Source organism: Cyanistes caeruleus, chromosome Z, assembly GCF_971803275.1.
Source record: "Cyanistes caeruleus chromosome Z, bCyaCae1.hap1.1, whole genome shotgun sequence".
Taxonomy (NCBI): domain Eukaryota; kingdom Metazoa; phylum Chordata; class Aves; order Passeriformes; family Paridae; genus Cyanistes; species Cyanistes caeruleus.
In genome coordinates, this window is record NC_141732.1 from 52,417,948 (window position 1) to 52,437,534 (window position 19,587).

The window sequence follows — 19,587 nt, forward strand, 5'->3', positions numbered from 1 at the left end:
CCCTGGTATTATGACACCACTGACCCCAGTAGCTGGCCCACAGGTCAAAGTTCCTACAACTTCAGCCAGACTCTTGCAGTTGGTACCAAATTTTACTCACACACAGAGGTCTTGCCTGTAGCTAGCACTTAGCACTTAGTCCTTGCAACACCCATATGCAGAGATTGAACCATGATATTTTGCAGAGATAATTAAGGAAAGATTTAGCAAAAAACACAGTAAGATAGAACAGACTGTGGTGATCAGGTGCAGGCCTCAGCCAGAAATGAGTACGGACTTGTCCTGTTTTAAGAGTGACCGTAGCCTTTTAAAAACCTTTTCTGCCTGCCTCCTACTGTTTGTCCTTGTGGTTCTCCTTCCTTTGCACATCCCTTCATGGGTTTGTATACCTCTCTCAGCCCAGGCTCCAGGATCCCTCCTGGTTTATAACAACATCAGGTACAAAGTCCAGGCAGATCTTCCTGCAAAGCAACTTCCTGCTAGTCCATCAACTGATGGGATTGGTGAGGTTGTCTCTTGTCATTGTCTCCATTTTTCATTTGTTAGACATGTGTGTCTGTATATTTTGTTTCTGGCTTCCCTTTTTTCACTCATTTCCCAACCACGTCCATGATCAGAAAACTGTGTTGGAACAAACATTCTTGTACTCTTACATGTCTTCGTCAGTTACTGTGAATGGGCAGACTTGATGTCTCTAGCTTTTTCCTATGTTTTTCCTGTCTCTGAAGTTTCTTGTTTAAAGTTTCCTCCTTTCCTTATTGCCCACTTTTTCCACTGAAAAGGGCCCTTGGCCAGATTCCCTTAAAGGAGCAGATGATCTCCTGCACTCCACAATATCTAAAAAACATAACGAATTCCTGGAATGGCTGCTGATAAACTGTTAAGTCAGCATTGCCTACATTCGATGAGGTGTTTCAAGTTCAGCTGTCTCAGTGTTTCTTGGTCAATGGTGAAGTGAAAATTATGGGTTCTTTGGTAGCATAACAATGAGAACCATTCAAAACAAGTATGACTATGTGAACTTAAAGAAACTTGAATACAGCCAAATAAATTAATTAATATTCAATATTTTTATATAGTTTAAGCCTGAATTACCCCCAATAGTCACTACTAAGTTTAACTGCTTTTGGCCTACACTAACACCATTTCTTTATAGCACCTCAATATAGTGGTTCCTTTTCCATTGTTTACTCAACAGCAACAATGAGATTACATATCTATGTGTGCAAGGAGTTACCATAAGCTTCTCTCTCACTCTCTCTCCTTCTTAATCTTTATCTCTTTCTCCTCCCAAGGAGGAGTTTACAGGTTTTCAGCCATATATCCTCCTCTTTTATTTAGAAAATAATTATTCTGATCAATCCTATACCAAATCTCAGGCTGTGTGGCTGAGAACTCCTCTAGGATTCCTAAGTGAATGAATTTCAGAAATAGGACATCTGGGTAATATATCCATTTTCTCAAATGATTTATGTTTTTCATATTGGGTGACCATATCACTTTGTACAATATTCTATTGAACTATATTTTCTTATTATCCTTCAAAAAAACTTATTTTGAAGTTTGCCTTTCCAGTTACTGATGTCACCAGTTTTTCCTGACTTGGCTGAAACATCTTTCTATGGGTTGGAAGACAAGCTGGAGTTTTATGAAATTAAACTTCTCACATTTCTTCATGATTCATGTAAAATAACTGAATAGATGAATACAAGAACACTGCTCATTTTCTTCTTGGACTTGTCTTATGAGATTGAATCAGAAATTTTCAGGAGCTCCTTCAGCATAGTTTGTAAAGCTTTTTTCATGTGAGTTAGGGTAAAATTTGCATTGCCCTGAATGACACCAGAGATAAAGTAACAGGCTGAATCTTTTAAAAAATTTTGCATAGTTGAATTTCATGTATATAAAGTCTGATCAAAGACTGACTTGGGCTACCCAAGAGTTTTCTTACTTCACCAAGCATACCAGGGCAAGGGATAAAAGAAAAAGTTCACTTCCATTTTTGATACGGATAATTACGGATAAATATTCTCAGTAGAAAGTATAGTGACAGCATGCAATATTCATTACTCTACAATTACCTTTTCTTGACTCTCTCACTTCTTGAGTCTGTTGGTCAGATGGCAGAAGGGTGCTATCATGTTGAAGAAAATTATCATGTCTGATTCCCCATGCTCCTCTTGTAACCTATGACTTCAACTATCAATAGTCACTAGTTGTAATTATTCAGCTTCCCCATAATAGAGTGGCTGGGTAAGAAGAGCACTGCTCTTCATTGCAACTGAACTGATAACAGAAAGGCAGATTGCTAAAATTACTCCTTTGCTATATATCACATCAAATTCCCTAGGTTTTAAGGAAAAGGATCCATTTTTTTGGTGTGTCCTTTCTTTCTTTTTGAAACTGAAATGGTAGGTTTAGAAGCAGAAATACTATTATTATATAAAGTACAAAATGACTGACATTTGTAGAAGGTAGCTTTAATCAGAAGATATTGTTGGTGTTGTGGCATAAAATCAAAACAAAAGGTCATGGACACAGTGACAAACAGAAAACAAAGGTTGTTTCTTTCTAAAATTGTGTTACTAAATGTGAATTCATTAAGGTTCAGAGAAGGATGTTCCTCTTTTGCTTTAACCTCTTATCTCCAATATATCCTCTGACATAAATACATTTCTGACATATCTTGAACAAGAAAAGAGACCTCCAGTATAGTATTATTCCCAAAGGTAGGATACTGGTACTACATTGTGGACAGTCTTTGAATAAAGCTAAAGTGCAAACTGAAGAACTAAAACACTACATAAAATAAACTGCCAATTTCCCCCTGAGGAAGGTATGTGGAATTTCTCATCTATATGGCATAAGATGCAATGAAATGGAATAAGCCCATATTAACTTTTAATCTGAAGTAATGCCTTTGTACTTGAAATTCTTCTATGTGCAAGAACATAACACAGTTAGTAAAAGAAATCCTTTAACCAGGAACATTGTTTATAAACACTTGTAGCTTTTTTGGCAAGTAAACAAAAATCTCATCTAAGGTGGGATGTTTCCCTAAACTGTCACAGTGCTGAAAAAGCCACCTCGCACAAAAAGTGTTCTCTTTGTTAATAAGAATCTTTTACTTCAAGGAGTCACTGAAATCCTAACCAATATTTGCAAGAGAGTCCCTGACAAGAGCCTGTTAGAATGAGAGGGAAGTCAATAAAAGTAAAGTGTAAGTGTAACATTAATGGCAGGTTCTTGTAGTCATTTTCCCCCAAATTATACCATTCCTATTCAAATACCATCTCGAGAGTCTCAGACAGTGTCAAGTGCAATCATTGTTATTGCAGTTGCCAAGGTAATCAATTGAAATCATAATGAAGGGAACAGAAGGAAATCAATAGAGTCTGAAATTACAAATAAAGAGAAGCTATCGTTTAAAAGCATTTGGCTGAAATCTTCCATATTAATGGAGTCAGAAATGGCTGTGTCATTCAGAAGCAGTGTGGTGCATAATTCACTTGAGTGCATTAGAACACCTAAAAGCTATTGCAGCAATTAGTGCTGCCTACCAAGAAAGTGTCCACCTTAGAAGCATCACTGAATTTTTTTCCTTTGGTTACAATATGCTTTCATATTTAAAACTGTGCTTTTTTTTTTCCTCCTTCAAGAAAACCATCATGATGCAATCTCAGTAAACATAGTGACTATCTCATAATTTGTTGAAGAAGTTTATCTAATGTGTGCTGTTTCTTCTGGTGTTTTATTTCAGTTAAAAGCCCTACCCAGATGCAGCTGCACCCCAATAGATTTTACACCCATTAGGTATCCCAGATGACTGCGGGACGTTGGTACCTAATGGCAATGCTGAGCATTTACAGTCCTCTTCTACACAGAAATTACACCCGTGTCATCATATATGTTACTTAATGCAAATGTGGAGCGGACATCACTGCATTCAGATGAAGGCATTCTAGGTATGGTGAAGGGGGTACTTCTCTCTTTGTAGGAGAGCAGGATTTTTTATTTGGCTTCAGAGAGACAAGCAGGCAAGAATGAAGTGCTGAATATGTGTTTCTGCAGTGAGTGCTCTACTAACCAAATGTTATTTGCACCTTGCATGGCCCAGTAAATAATTATTCTAGAGGAGAATCTAAGCATGATGCAATAGCCTGTTACTGCATTCACTTGGGAAGAAGACATGGGTCCCAGCTCATGAACCAACTGGAGCAGGGAATTGAAGTATCCATTGGAGCAAGAAAGCCAGGTCTCAGAGCTAGCCATTATGTTATGAAGTTATGTCCTCTCTTTCTATGCTTCTGGTGAAAGAGGTGGTGAATATTTAATACTTTCATGCAAAATGGAATAGTGGAAGGTTTGAAAAAAACCCTATAAATCCTACAGCATTGTTCTTAGGTGCTTCCTGTGGAAAGCAAATTACCATCATGTGAAAAAATTAATTTAGTTGAATTTCCCAAAAGGACTACTCAAACTACTTAGTTGCTTCTGAAGAGGGAGAAACGCAAGGGTCCACACTGCAATTCTTCAACTGCATTCAGAAAAAAAAGATTATGGGAGTCAGGTGTTTTTACTTTTAGGTAGATGCTCTTACCTCATTGAAATGTGATTTAGCCATCATAAGGAAATTCTTCTTAAAAGTGAGATAAAAGGAATGGGAACAAAAATTAAGAAGGTACCTCCTTCCTACCTGAGATACTGATATGCCCAAACACTGAGATACCAAGATCTTTCTTTTCTCAAAAACGTAGATTGGTTTTCACAAGGCATTTAATAAAACCTTTCTATTACCAATCGCATAACAGCAATTAAAATTCTCATCAAATCCATCTTAACTGTTTATAGTCTTCCACTAGGGAACATTTTCCTTGGTAAACATCTGTAGTAAAAGGCTATTTAATCTCCACAAGTGAAACAGTCAGTTATGCTAATTCATCTCTTCTACTGTCAGTTTACGCTGAATCTTGTACAGAACTGGTCTTTTGCAGTAGGTGAGTTAAGGCGCACTTTGGCTTCCTGTGAGAGGAGAAAAAGCCTTTGTCTTTTCTTCTGTCACACCAGCTAAACTTAGATCTGATCACTGTGTGTCTTTGTGAAGGAGTTCAACGCACTTTGCTCTGCAGTCCACTAATGCAAACAGCTAAGGAAAGGATATCTGATGGACTGAATTCTATGAATGAGGGCAGTGAAAGAGTACATAGCTATGCAACACAAGTAAGAGCATATAATACTATAAACCAGCCATAGAATCACTGACAGCACTTTCTGCCTTTCTGCTTGTATAGATTTATTAACAAAGGAATTAAATGCAGTGTGTTGAAAGCAACAAACCTCCTCCTTTCTCTGGAAAGCGTTGAACAAGTCATGAAAAGATGTCCTTCATATCATATGTGAAAAATCAAGCATGTTGTTGTGGGGTTTTTTTCCCATGTCACAAGTGTAGTCTCTGGGGTCCCTTCAGCTCTCACTGTTCCACGTTTGTGATCTCCTGGTCATCACTTTCAGGACTTTCAATGAATTATTATTGAAACCAAACCTGTAGCAGATTTGAAGATTCCAGGTTGTACCTTCTAGTATCTCTAGCTTTGCCTTCTGGCATCTGGCTCCAGCTTGGAAGATCTGAATAATTTCTCGCTTCCTCTCCTTGATGCTCAGTTCTCAGTTTCACCACTTACAGGAGAATCAAATCTCCCACGACTGCTTTGTTTCGTTTTGTTCCTGAGAGGATTTATGCTTTTGGTGATGATAATAGGAGCAGATCCAGCTAAAGGAGAGGCCTGAATGCCATTTTTATTTTTAAAGAAAGTTTTGCAAAGGAAAGAAAGCCTACCTTATAAATGTCTGGATAAAAGCTAGGAATAAATCAAATAGATATTTATCCTTTAAATAATGTACTGAATGTTTCTCTACTGTAAAGCCCTCATAGCAGATCAATACTGTTTACACTATTCACTTGCAGCAAGCAGTAAAAGTCTTTCACTTCAACAGTTTCCAGCCATTTAACATTGTTAAAAAGACACCTAAAACATCAATTGGGGGCATTTTTTTCTAAACTGAAATGGATCGATTAGCTTTCGTGACATTCACTGCAATGATTGTGAACCAGGATTAAGGAAAAGGTAATATGGGAGTAAAAAGGGAAAGAAGTCAGTGCACCTCTTTTTAGTTAATGAAATAAATTGCATACTTCTACTCAACAGAAGTAAATCTTCTCGGAGGGATTGACTTCTTTATAATACTGTGTTAATAACTACTTCTCTACACGTGTAGTATGGATTGCCTTTTAAATTGATTTCACTATACTTATGCAAAGGCAGTGGCTCTGAAAATCTGATCTGTGACATTCGTCATGTTGAATCATGTACGCAACAGTGCAAATTTGTGATCAATGCCACTTCAGTGAGAAAAGGTATTCATTATTAGGAAACTCTAAAAGAACTATTCATGGTAATTAAATAGAAATGAATTGTTCTAAGCTTTTCGGAGATAAAAAAAAGTGATTGCTTAGTTCAGCTAATTAATGCCTTTTTGTGACCTCCAGTCAACAAACCACTGTTAATACTATACAGAGAAACAATGGGAACCTTATGACCATTTTAGCACCTACACTGCACACGAGAACACTTCTGATTGAATAAAAAAGACCAGACATGAATTCAGCATTTTTCTTACTCAAAAAAATTTTCTTTTTCACTGACTCTTGTCTGTCCTTTTTTTTCTTTCTTTATGGTTTTCCCTAAAGACTGCACTGGGTGTAGAAACAAAACATTAAATTTAAATATTAGAATCTTGCTCTTTAACTATTTTTTAATACTTCAGCTGATGGTGACATTACATGGCTTATGACAGCAGAGTAAAAATCTGAAGTGAAAAAGAAAAGAAAATATGAATAGGCATTCAGAAAGGCTGGTGAAATGCAGATACACATACATAAAAAAGTATTGAAGATGACACATACATAAAAAAGTATTGAAGATGATAAATTAAATGGTCTAGACAAATGAAAATTAGAGATATGACATTTCCAGTTTATATTGTGAATCCATTTTCCACCAATCATTATGTAGCTTCTAGAAAATAAATGGTTTGCAATACTGAAATTTGTTTCAGGAAATATTCCAAGTCAAAATATGCTTGGCAGGTATAGCTGAATTCACCATGACTTCAATATTCCAAATAGTGAAATACTTTCTGTCATCTTAGTTCTTCATTCTTCTGTGCAGACAAGAGAGTTGGAGCTGTTCAGACTGGAGAAGAGACGGTGCTGAGGAAACCTTACAGCACATTCCAGTACCTGAAGGATGCCAACCTTTCTTGTTGGCTGGAAAAGGACTTTTCACAAGGGCATGTAGTGATAAGACATGTGGAGATGGCCTTAAGCTGAAGGAGAATAGGTTTAGATAAGATCATAGAAGAAATTCTTTACTGTGAGGATGGTGAGCCACTGAAAGAGTTTGCCCCCAGAGAGACTGTGGATTACAGCCCTGGAAGTGTTCAAGACCAGCTGGATGTGGCTCTGAGTAACCTGTTCCAATGCAAGGTATCCCTTGGGATATCAGGGGGCTAGGATGTTATTTGAGGTCCTTTCCAAACCAAACCATTCTACAACTATATGATCTTATGATTAATTACTAATTTCACACATTTTCCACATCTTTCTTTAAGTACAACCATCATCATTTTTTGAAGGTATGAAAACTTACCGTCAGAAGGGACTGTAGCTCTTAATTTAACTATGGTCTGATTTTCTTCTCCTACAACCTTTCACAGTAGAATGCTCTTCCAAAACCAGGGAAAGTCAGCTATATAAGAAGCAGTGTCTAAAGACCTAACAATCCGAGATTTCTTCAAATAACAGTTTTGTGAGATGCTCAGTGGAATCTAGGTAGTGCAGAATACTCTGTATTTTGGGGAAATCCAAAAAGAGAATCACAGTTTTGATACTTTACATCTAATAAACTTTCTGTTTATTGTAAAACTTGAGGTTGTTGATGGGACAGGGGACTGTCATTGGTACTGCCATTTGCTTCAAACATAAGGTTTGTTTCACATGTGTCAGCACTGGTCAGCATTCAGATATCAAAGTCACTTTTTACAAACACATAAGTTTTCAAACCCCACTAGCTTAGTCCTTGGTGGTACAAGATGAAAACATGGTATGAGGAAAACTATGCATAAATTATTTTTAGTTTAAATAAGATGGAGATTTTATGGATTTGGGTCAACAGAGATCACACTAAAAATGTTCACAGCTTCATTCTAATGAGTTTAAAGGATGGTGGCTCTGTTTTTCCTTCAATCTATTTTTGTCCTGTTAGTATATAAGTAAAATATGTTACTGTGGAATAAACCAAACTGAGTCCTGAAAAAAAAATTATATAGGAGATGCCCCAAAAATTTTGTTCTAGACTGAAGTTGTCTACAAGGGTAAACATCTGAGTATTGAAACAACTGCTTTTCTGAATATAAACCTGATATTTTAGCAAATACGTAAGATGTAGGCAAGTCTTTCTCCAGCAGAAACACCACATTTGCCTCTAGGTAGACACACCTATTCCTCCAGGGAAATGTGAGTGCAAATCTAGTCAGACACCAGAGAGAATTTTGCCTAATCTTTTTGCAGTGTAGCTTTCTTGCAATAGTATTTGGAAGGAAAGACATTAGAAACCTCTAAAAAGGTCAAACTCTGCTGTGTCTGTGCTTATGTCTGAAAAATTAATAGATCCAAATCTCCTAGTGCATGCCCTTATTATTTGCTCAGTGTCAGACAATTGTATACCTGGGTAGTAAGTGGTCCCTTTCAGCTGCAGTGGATGTATGGAAGTGGAAAAAAGAAAACAGAGGCATCTGGGTAACCTGGGAAATGTGACTCCCACATGCAGTGACAAAGGCAGAAGAGCAGAGAGTTTGCTTGGTCATCCAGTCATTTTCCTTCTTGAGAACAACACAAGGATGGTCAGAAATCTGTGTTCAGCACAGCACCATAGGAAATAAGATTTCAGTGGATCTGCTTGTCAGGAAAACTACTATGAACTCAGAGCTCTATGAACTATGAACTCTGCACTCTGGAGCCAGCATACCTTCATTCTGGTTCCCCTTTATCAGGGACATGTAACTGCAATGTTGAGTATGAAAGTCCTCTATAGGTTTTGTCTCTTCTTTCTTCTGCAAGGTTAATAGAAGCATAGCATGTGTCACAGAGGCAGTGCAAGTGTTGCCTTCCTTAACAAATATTTTTTAAATTAGGGTGTTCTCATTAAAAACTCCCTGAATAGAAAAAAAGGAAAAAACTTAGCCCTTAAATCCATATATTTGGCTTCAGTACCGAGCAGCTGGAGGCAATATACAGGACATCAAAAAGTAAAATAATTTCTCTGCAAATACAAAGCGAAATAACATAAATCAAGACCCCAAAATTCTAAAAGTTACTACTAATTTGCAAGATGCATGTTTACGTGAAAGAGAAAGAATATATCTCTATGATAATATGTTATTTTTCAGCAAGTGTATAGCATAATTTTTAGATTTTCTTTTCCATGAAGAGCTTCCTTAGGGTCTCTACCATACTTATTATGAACAGTGCTTGGACACTTATGGAAATATGACTTCAGCAAACATACCCGAAATATAATAATTCTATTTCATATTTAAGTTACTAAAAATGCCAGGGTTCTGTTAACAGAAACGCCTTTTCAAAAATAGATTCTAAAAAATCAAAACGTACCCTTTGTGTCAGCTTCATCTAGCTGCAAATAGCTCTTTAATGGGTTAGTCTGTGGACTGAGTGCCTTTTGCAAAAGAAGTTTCTGGAATAGATATAACTTGAAACAAAAAGTAACCTTTGGGGTTTTTTTTCCTAAAAAGTAAGGCAGTTTCTCTATTCAGGTGAAATTCAAACTGGGCAAATAATATTTTGACTTCTTTATTCCTTGCTATGTGTTTATTGGTTGACAATTTCCTCAGTCTTTGTACAGTGTATATATATACGTATCTGTGTTGGAGCAAAAAAACATTCCTGGAGGTTTCCTTTATTTGTGTATGCTACTCAAATATTTCAGTATATTTAGGTCCCTATAACAATAAATATGAAATATAAAAATAAACTTATTAAAATTAAATATTAAAAATATATTTTTTTATAAAAATTGTATATAATTAGGCTTTCAAGAGACTAATTTGATTATAAAGAGTGTAGCTAAAATAGGACTAAGGCACCTTTGATCTGGTAAGGCCAGGCTGGGAAACAGAAGTAATGTGTTTTGTTAGATTAGGAAGTAGAACCAAAGTAATATGAAGGTCTTACCTGACCAAAAGCTTTGGGTCAGGCTGTTGATGGCTGTATTGACTGCTTAGATTTACTGTCCTTCTCGAGTAGGAGAGGTACTATTTTTTCTAATCTGGAGGCAGTATATTTGAGGAATCCATCCTGCAGCGTGGAGTTTTTGCTGTAAAGGCTGTTTGGAGAGAGCTCACCAACCTGTTTGTATTTCCAGAGATAACTGAAACACAGATGTACAGACACACTCCATCAATTTACCCCAGGATGATGCATTTTTACCTTGTAATGTGAGAGAAGCAGTAACATTTTATTGGTCTAAACCAGTGATTGAACAAAGTTTCATAGTAAATGTGACAGGGCTTTTATTAGATTGGATGGAAAAGAGCTCTTAAGTGTTTTCTGCACAAAGGACAGGATCAGGCAGAGCTATCAGAGATTGTGCTGTTGAGTCATCAGGTTCAGAAAGGACCCTGCTGCTTTCTAAACTTCTTTCATGAGGGGAGGTCACATGCAGCTACATCCAGACTTAGTCCCAAAGCTGGTCACTCTGGGAGCTGGTCACTTTATGTCACTTAGGCAGGATTTCAAAGGTTAGGGTCCTGTTGATCACCTTCCAAAGATCTGTTACAACAAGGAATCTCTCAGCCTTGAGGATTAACCTTGAAAAATGTCCCTGCCCAAAGGGAGATCCTGGCTGCAGCCTGTTGTCCCATGGGAAAGCTCAATGAGCCCTGGGCTGTCCTTTCTTTGTGGAGGAGGATGGTTGACTTACACAGCTGTATTTGGGGTTTCTTCATACTCAAGTAGCCCTTGTCTGTTGAACAAGAATTATGGACCTTTGCTTCTCAGATCTGCTGTTTGTACTGAGGAGTGTAGAGAAGAGCTTTACAGGAGTGTTTTGGAGCGGGTTGCATGGCTCCATGAATAAACTGGAATAGTGACATAAACTTAACAAATTCTCATTTTAACATCAAGTCCAGATATATTAGGATGTTTAAGAGAGCCTTGTTCATGTTTAAGATCTAATAGAGACAGCACCCATGCTGAGCAATTGCAGATGCCCTATTGCTTTTAGCAAGAGATTCAGGGTGTTGAATATTTCTTTATTAAATACAGCCATGTAATAAACACTTGGGTATAAATCAACTATTAAGGGCTTCCCATAAGTGACACATTTCCTTAACTTCCTCTGCAGTTCAGTTGCTGCTGCTAAGAATGCTGCAGAATCAGGGATTTTCATGTCTGACTTTTAATGGGTGTGAAACTCGAATAATAACTAATAATTACCTGTCTTGCAAGGATTTTCTGGAGGTCACATAGTTAATAATTGTACAACAGTTCTAGTGTGAAAGTGGAAAGAGATAATCATAACTGTATTAGAATCTTCTGTGTAGGTTCTTGTGTGTTAAATTTCTGTAATACAGTGAGATTCTTTGTCTGCTTCTGTGTGTGAATGAAAGTGCAGGACCAGTGCAGCACTCTGAGAATGAAAGTTCAGAACAAAAAAGCAGATCAAGGGGTTTTCTTTTAAACGGCCGTGTCAGTTCTATCACTGGCATAGTCAGCAGGCAAGAACTAGCCAAATGATACTAAGCACAGCTTCAAAGAATGATAGTAGCCCTGGGGATTTTGCAGCTAATCACAGATGATTAATGGGGAAGTTACTTTAAAAAACCAACTACCTTTCCTTTTTGATTGCTAATTATTCATGAAAGACTAAGAACAAGAGTACAATGAAGCAGGACAACACATTTTTAAGCACTACAATAAAAGAAAAATTGATCACCTAGTTAGTATGCAAGCAGCTAAGTACAGCAGGGTCAGCTGCACTAATTTGAGAGTCAGATTGGGATTTTAGCAAAGCCTCTCAGTGCCAAGTGGCTTATTTCAGAGTTTCAATTAAAGATGAACTAAACAGGTTTGCACACACCCATGTATGTCTATGATGGGATGCTTGCCAACTGACATTGTTACTGAACAGAAAACTGGACAATTCCAGCAAATGTAACATCAAAATTTCTTTATTTCTTTTTTTTTTTTTTTTTTAACACAGTGATGGGTCTTTTCTATGCCTATGAAGACAGTGCTTCCTGACTGGTATGCATCTCAAAAACAGAAATATGTCTAAGCTTTTTTCTTATTCACAGTACTCTTGCACACTTTTTCAGAGGGTAAAAAAATCCAAAAGCAAAACCAGAACATAAAGATCAGGTAAGTATTTAGAAAATCAGGTAAGTATTTAAACAATGACAGAAGGACAATAAATAAAATATTCCCCATTCTTGTCTCTTTAGAGTGCAATATCTTCAGGGCTAATGTTTTGTATAGCTGGCTTCACTATTCCTCAACTCATTGCATAGGCCAACCTGCTAGATTTGTTTGGTTGATTTTTGTTGGGGTTTTGTTTGTTTGTTGGTTGGTTTAGTTTGGGTTTTTTGCTTGCTTGGTTGGTTGGTTGGTTGATTTCTTTGTTTGGTCTTGGTCTTTTTTTTTCAGTTGGTTGGTTGGTTTTTGATTTTTTGGTTTTTGTTTCTTTGGGGGCTTTTTTTGTGGTTTTGTTTTGGATTTAGGTTGTTTTTTTCAGTTTGTTGTTGTGGTTTTGGGGTTTTTATTTGTTTCTTTGTTCCATGTAAGAATCCTTAGACCATAAAATCCTGATTCTGTTTTGTGTGGATGACTTATTACAGGAGAAGTCCCTAAGCTTCGAAGTTCCTCACAGAGGCAGAGATGCAGTGATTGCCTCAATGAGCTTTTAATCTTACATTTAACACAACATAAACAAGGGTCATCTACATGAGAGCAAAGAAAATAAATAGAAGTACCAAACTACACTGTATTCTCAATTCTTCTACCTGTGCTGGAAACAAATTTGGGTTTATTGATTTATAGAAGAAATATCAATCATATTTCGGTATCAAAGCTGCAGTTCCTTCAGGGAAACTAATGTAATTTAGCTGGTTAAAGAACACCCATCTAGTTTGATGTTCTATGAAAGTAACAGGGTATTGACTAGGACTCCTAGTCCTTTTTAAAGTCCTTTTTAAAATTATTCCTAGTCATTTTAAATGAAGGAAGAAAATTTGAGGAAGAATCTAAAAAAAGGGAGTAATTTCATAGGAAGGGTTTTGAGAGGTCTTTGTATATGCTCTTCTAAAGTCAAAGAAACAAAAATTAACTGGAGAAACAAAGAGGCTTAGGTGAAAATGGCCTCTGCTGTTCAGGGAGAAGGTTGCAGGACTGAGGATAAAAACCTTTCACTGATGCTGGTTTTACCACTGCAAAGCAGTAAGCAAAGAGCGGCATATTTCTGCTCCAAGAGCAAGAGCCTCTCTCAGCCCATCTGCAGTGCTACGGCAGATACATGAGACTTTACAAACAGCTGATTTTCTCAGTTTTTACACAGGAGTGGCAGATCCCATCTATCACCATACCACAAAGCTGCAGACCACATACAAGACAAGAAAGGTTACAGTTTGAAAATACATCCAAGACTATTGTCCTTTCCTTTTCCTGTCCTTAATTTTGTGAAGGGAAAACACCAAGGCTATAAGCTACCACAGAAATTACAAGAGGGAAAGCATTTTCAGCAGTCCTTTGCTCCCAATCCCAGATCAATCACTCTGCTTCTTAACTGAGCAAAAGGGCATCAAAATTAGATTTGAGTGTGACGAAGGTTTAGACGGAAAGCGAAGGTTCCTTAAGCAATTGAGCCTATTAGAAATATAACCAAAGCAAATGCACATGGGTAAATATGTCTGCCTCTTTATTTTTCAGTGTTCCTACTTCCCAGACCATAGCAAATGGGGTTACTGTAAGGCCCTCTGGTCACTGAAAGAAGATACCTGCAGTAGAATGTGTGAGCAACTCTTTAACTGTGGAATTTAGCACTGCAGCTGATATTAAATTTTTGAGGTATTAGAGAAGCTTTGACTGTAAGAAAATAATTATAGTAATAATAATAGTACGCTTATGGTAGAAAAACAAGCTGTAATTTTAATCTTGGTGAATCAGAAGTAATTGTCATTGTCCCACTCTGAAAATATATGAATTAGTGGAAATAAAGCCTCATTACAGTTTCACCACTCCTGTTCTTGTTTTTTTCTGCTGTGTGATGCACTACACTGACCGAAAAGGCCTGCTTGACTCTATAAACACACCACTCCTCTCCATTAGTCAGCTTCCTGGAATAGCTAGTTAATGCTCTCATCTACATGGATGGCCTATATTTTTAAGAATACATGAGATGTGTGTGCAAGAAGCTCACTCCTAGTTTAAATTTGTCACATTGTTTACACCATAAGAGGTGATTTTGACTTAAAAATCCTAACACAAATCCCAAACAAACCCACACTCATTTGCAACCCTAATTTGTTATATCACTCTGAGATGAAGTCAGAATACTCTTTACTACTCCGTATTTCTAGATTCCTTCAATGAAAAAACGAAAGTAGAACCAGTTAAAGCCCACAAATCTTTAAAGATTTTTTTTAATCTCAGAACATAACAAACTTTGCCCTTCTAGCTCTCCATTTAACATTTTTTTCCTTTAATTGTTGGAAAACTTACAGGAAATATTACAGATGGGTATCCATGTGAACATTAGACAGAACAACTGCGAATTTGTTGGATACATCAGTAAATAGTTAACCCAGGTGGTGAATTTTTTGTTGATCTTTATTTGGAACATTTTACAGTTTCGTGAAGCCTAAGAGTGACCTTTTGTGCACTAAATAAGCTTTTATAGACTAACTCTGTTTTAAGGTTGCAGAGGAATCAAGATACTAAATCAGCACAGAGAAGAAAGTCTCTGTGTCTCAAGACTGTCATTTCCATTTTGCACTTCATGTATTTCTTGATCCTTTTGCTTGGGCTTTGTAACTGACATAAAAATGTGGAACAATAGAAAATTAGATTTCCATAGAATTTAAATAATAGTTCTCATCAAAAACTTTTAAATAGATGCTTCTATAAGGACTTGTATTGCTTGAGGACTTTGCACAGCATGAAAAGTAGACACATAACTGCAATTTTCCACTTGTGAATGATACAGTGTAGTTCAGGAGCGTAGGCTGCTGTCTCTTGTCCTCACTCATTCTTTTTCCTGTATTAACCCAGTCTTCACCTTCTATGTAACTGAATGATATTAGAACAGTTTACAATTAAAGTTGTTATTATTTTCTTGCCAAGAATATATAGACAAAATTGCACTGTTGGTGTGCACTTCTACCTGACACAGTGTAAATTGCTATTCTGTTGTTGCCTGCCTCCCCATAGTGTGCCTACAATTTCTTCTCTTGAAGCAAAAGGAGTAACGAGGACCACAAGAGAAGGTACATATCTTCATCAGAAAGCCATCTTCCATAAGCAACCTCTGTCTGTAAATCTGAGGAAAACCTTCTTCCCCTTGAAAACAACTACCTACAAAGGTTATAGTTTCAGCAATTTCTTACATTCTTCTAATCCTGGTGTTAAAAATTACACACACTACACAACAGCTAAACCTTTTTTGTTTTCAGCAGTAAACCCAAATATTTTCTGAGTTATCTTTAAGGCAAACCCTTTCAAGTCTGAAATTAAATGTCGGAGTCTCATGGGCAACAGCAAAGTGAATGAGTGATCTTTGCTGTTGCACTTGTTTTCACCACACCACAGTGCCTAAACATTAACAAACAATTTCACTGTATTCCATTTGTAAATTATCATGCCATTATTAATTTGATGCCAGTTACTGACCAGGTCACACTTTAATGACTGAAAAACAAAAGGTACAGTGACGGATGCTTTTAAGTTCAATATGATTCTTTTTTTTTAGTATAAGCACAATTTGGTCAAATTTGAGTTCCTGAATTAGCCATTAAACCTGAAGTGAAAGCATGGAATTAATTGCCCCAAATTTCATGAGTTCTAAACAGTTTAAAAACTCCTCCACAATAAATGGAATGGCAACTCTTCAACAGTTCTAATAACCACACAAATTTATACATTTAGACACCTTACTGCAGTCATGCAATCGGATCTTTTCCTGGATTTTGGCTCAAACTCCAAAAGTAATACTTAGATGTAAAGTTATGTGGATTAAATAGATGCTTGTGGATTTACAGCAAATAACAGCAGGATTTGTGAGTAGCACTCCATTTCCTCCCACTTGCCTTTGAAAATAAAGTTTACCTTTATATTTGTGATTGCAAAATTCCAATTTCATCTGGGCTAAATGGCTACATTTCTCATTTCCTTTTACCCCACGTCTGACTGTTGGAAGGATGTATTTGTTGAAGAAAAACAAGTCCTTTGTGTTCCAGTGGCACTAAAGGATATGTTTTCGAACAGAAGTTATCTAGTCACTTACATGCTATTTTTCCCACAGACTAGCATCACAATTCTTGATGTTCTTACATTTTTATGATCAGAAAAGTGTGCTGCTTTTGAGTGCCAATAAGTAAACATATGAATTAAGTTCTCTTCAGTCTCGGGTTTTGATGAAAAGAAAAAGTGTAAGGGATTGCAACCATTTACCCCCCCCCAATGCATTCTGCTAAGCTTGTCCTTTTATTCTCTTTATTAGAGCTCTGAACTCAAAATTTTGAACAAGGCACAAGAGACAGGATACTGAAACAGTGTAAGCTCTTTTCCTTCTTATTCTATTGAAGTTAGTTATTGAGAACTTTCTTTTTAATAAGTTTGGTAAGATATTGCAACTGCAAACTCAAAAGCAAACCAGAGAGCATGAATTCCATGTGGATAATTTGTGTTATGCTGGAACATGATGACTGCTTGCCACTTGAAATGTCAGTGGGTTTTCTAAAAGCCTCACCCCCAGGCTTCCGAGTTCTGAGCCGACTGGGCTCTCTTCCTTTGCTTAGCTTGCTTGGTTTTCAGTAGCTCAGGCAAGGTTTTTTTCCTTTTCCTGGCCTTGGAGACTGTGGCAGCAGTCCTTTGGCAGCCTTTGGTTCTCTTGAACTGGTCTGGTTTTAGTCAAACTAAATCAGAGAGGACCATGGACAGGAGACAAATCAGCTGGGGACTGGAAGCTGAGGGGCTGCTCCATCTCAGCCTCAGACCTTGAAAAAGCCAACCCAGTGAAGGGAAGGACCCTTAAATTCATCACTTACTTTTCATACAGGAGGTGGGAAGTATAAGTTTGACAGATAGGCTTAACAATTAGTCCAAATTAAACAGATTTGTTTTAGTTAATGTTCAGAAGTGTAGTAAGTGCAGAATTGATAACAAAACTGTATAAAAGCTTCATTAATCCTTTGGTCTAAGTTGTGCTAGACTGCTACTAGAACACAATGTATCTTCACATAAAGAAACAACCAATAGAAGATGTTAAGTACAAATACAATTTTGTAAAACGGGTGAAACTACAGCAAAGCTGTAGGAGTAAGATTTTCAGAGGTATTTAGGCCTAATGGTGCTAGAAAAGAAGCAGCAGATTAAATTGCTGGTCTGCAATCCCTTACACCCAAGAGTTACTCCTGCTAATGGGGATCCACTTGTCTACTTCATCATATAAATTGATGCATAGTAGGAAGAAACAAGTCACAAAGCAGGGCAAATGTGAAACCAGTCACATGCAGCCTCCCTTGCACAACAGACATGAGCAAGCTCTATAGTATGCCAGTGGCCCAAGGGCATAGGATGGAATTTCAAGTTAGAGGGTTGCCCTCCCATAGGAAACTGCTTTTGGTTTCCAGACTTGAATTCTTTTAATTCCCTCACACTGTTAATGATTTGGTTATTAAGAGATGCCTCTGAATTAAGGTGAAAACAAGACCATCTAATCAATAGTACAGATTTTATTTAACATTAAATGTAGGTTGACAGTAAATAAGGTAGAGAAATAGGCAGAAAGAAACAGGAAAAGGGCAGAAGGAAAACAAGAGACCGAGAGAAATGGATTAAGTAGAAAGATATCACCACGAGATGAATCCCTGTGGCAATCTGCTGGTCCTTCTTAACCCTGTCTTTCTTGATGGTAGGTGTCCCAGAGTCATACTTTTGGAGGTACCATTTATACAGTCCAAGTCACTGGTATCCACAGGGCATAGATTTTGTTCACATAACTCCAGACAGCCTGTATAGGCACTTGCTTCCTTTCCCACAATTTGCCATCATGGTAACTTTTATCCAGGTGCTAACCAAACCTTCACCTCTGTTAGGCCTAGAATTAGCTCCTTCCTGCTGTGCCATTTGTGCTTATTTTAAGTTCCTTTTGTGGTGGCTTATCTTATGAGTGTTTTGAGACTGGTAACTGCTCTTTAAGTCCTTACACATAGTCACTTACCCTTCATACTAAGTAGAGCTTCTCCTTCCATGTGCTTTTATATTCTACCTCTCTCCTAAGAGCATTTTGTATCTTCTTTCAGTCTTTATTTTTGTTGATTAAAACAGCCAATTCTCTTCAGTTTCCAGCCAAAACAGAAAAAAAGCAGTTCTCTGGGTCTTTCTAATTTCTGTTGTTGACACCTTTTGAAGTGTAAATATGTCTTTCTCAAATAGGGTTGAATGAAACAATGTCCCACATGATAATGGCAATGGGTCCTTGTAATGGCAAGCATGGTTTAATTAATACCTTGCTATTTGTAATGGAAAACACTCATTTGCTATATATTTACTGTCTCTACATTTATTGCTCTAAGATCAAATGTTCCACTCTGTCCTCTGGTTGCAACTAGCATATTTATTTTTTTCCTTTAGAGCAAAAGCACAGTAAGAGCTAAATTCACTGTTTTCATTGTATCATTGCATTTTGTTCTGCCCCTGTTACTTTGGTTCTCTGGAGCATTCAGTTTTTTTCTATAAGATATTTTGCTATTCAAGCTTTATTTAAATGCCTACTCAATTTATGCCACCAGCAAACTCAATTTATGCCACCAGCAAACTCTGTTAGCACATGCCTACTCATGGATTTATCCCACTGAAATATAAATGACAATATTTATGAAGTGGAAGAAGAATCAAGGAATTGAAATATGCTTAGGGAAAAGTGTCTGGAATGTGATGAGCTTGCATGGAAATCTCAGCCAAAGAGAGCAAAAGTCTCTGTGTAGCTGATGGCTTTTCTTTCACTTAAAGAATGTCTGCCAAGGGACTATATCCAAATATGATGAGTATTTTTATTTATTTTTATTTTCTGTTTATTCTATTAATTATTCTCTTGTTTTTAAATAGCAGTTATTGCTAATATTGCTAAAATTGATAGCCCCAGAAGTTCAGTTGTTTTATCTTATATTGCCAAAGTTATACACAGAGAACAGCCAATAGATACCAAGGGGCAGAGTAGAGGAGTGCTACAGGACCTT

General features: G+C 37.0%; 1 long non-coding RNA gene across 2 annotated transcripts; it reads left to right on the top strand.

Annotated features, from left to right (window-relative positions):
• Position 1: 1 nt before the first annotated feature.
• Positions 2–14,367, top strand: LOC147648445 (uncharacterized). 2 transcript variants are annotated; one of them, XR_015280418.1, is made up of 3 exons: positions 2–3,965; positions 12,339–12,382; positions 14,060–14,367. It is a non-coding gene; the product is annotated as an uncharacterized LOC147648445 (long non-coding RNA). The 2 variants fall into 2 exon arrangements; XR_015280419.1 differs by having other exon boundaries at positions 12,339–14,367.
• The last annotated feature ends 5,220 nt before the right edge of the window (positions 14,368–19,587 follow it).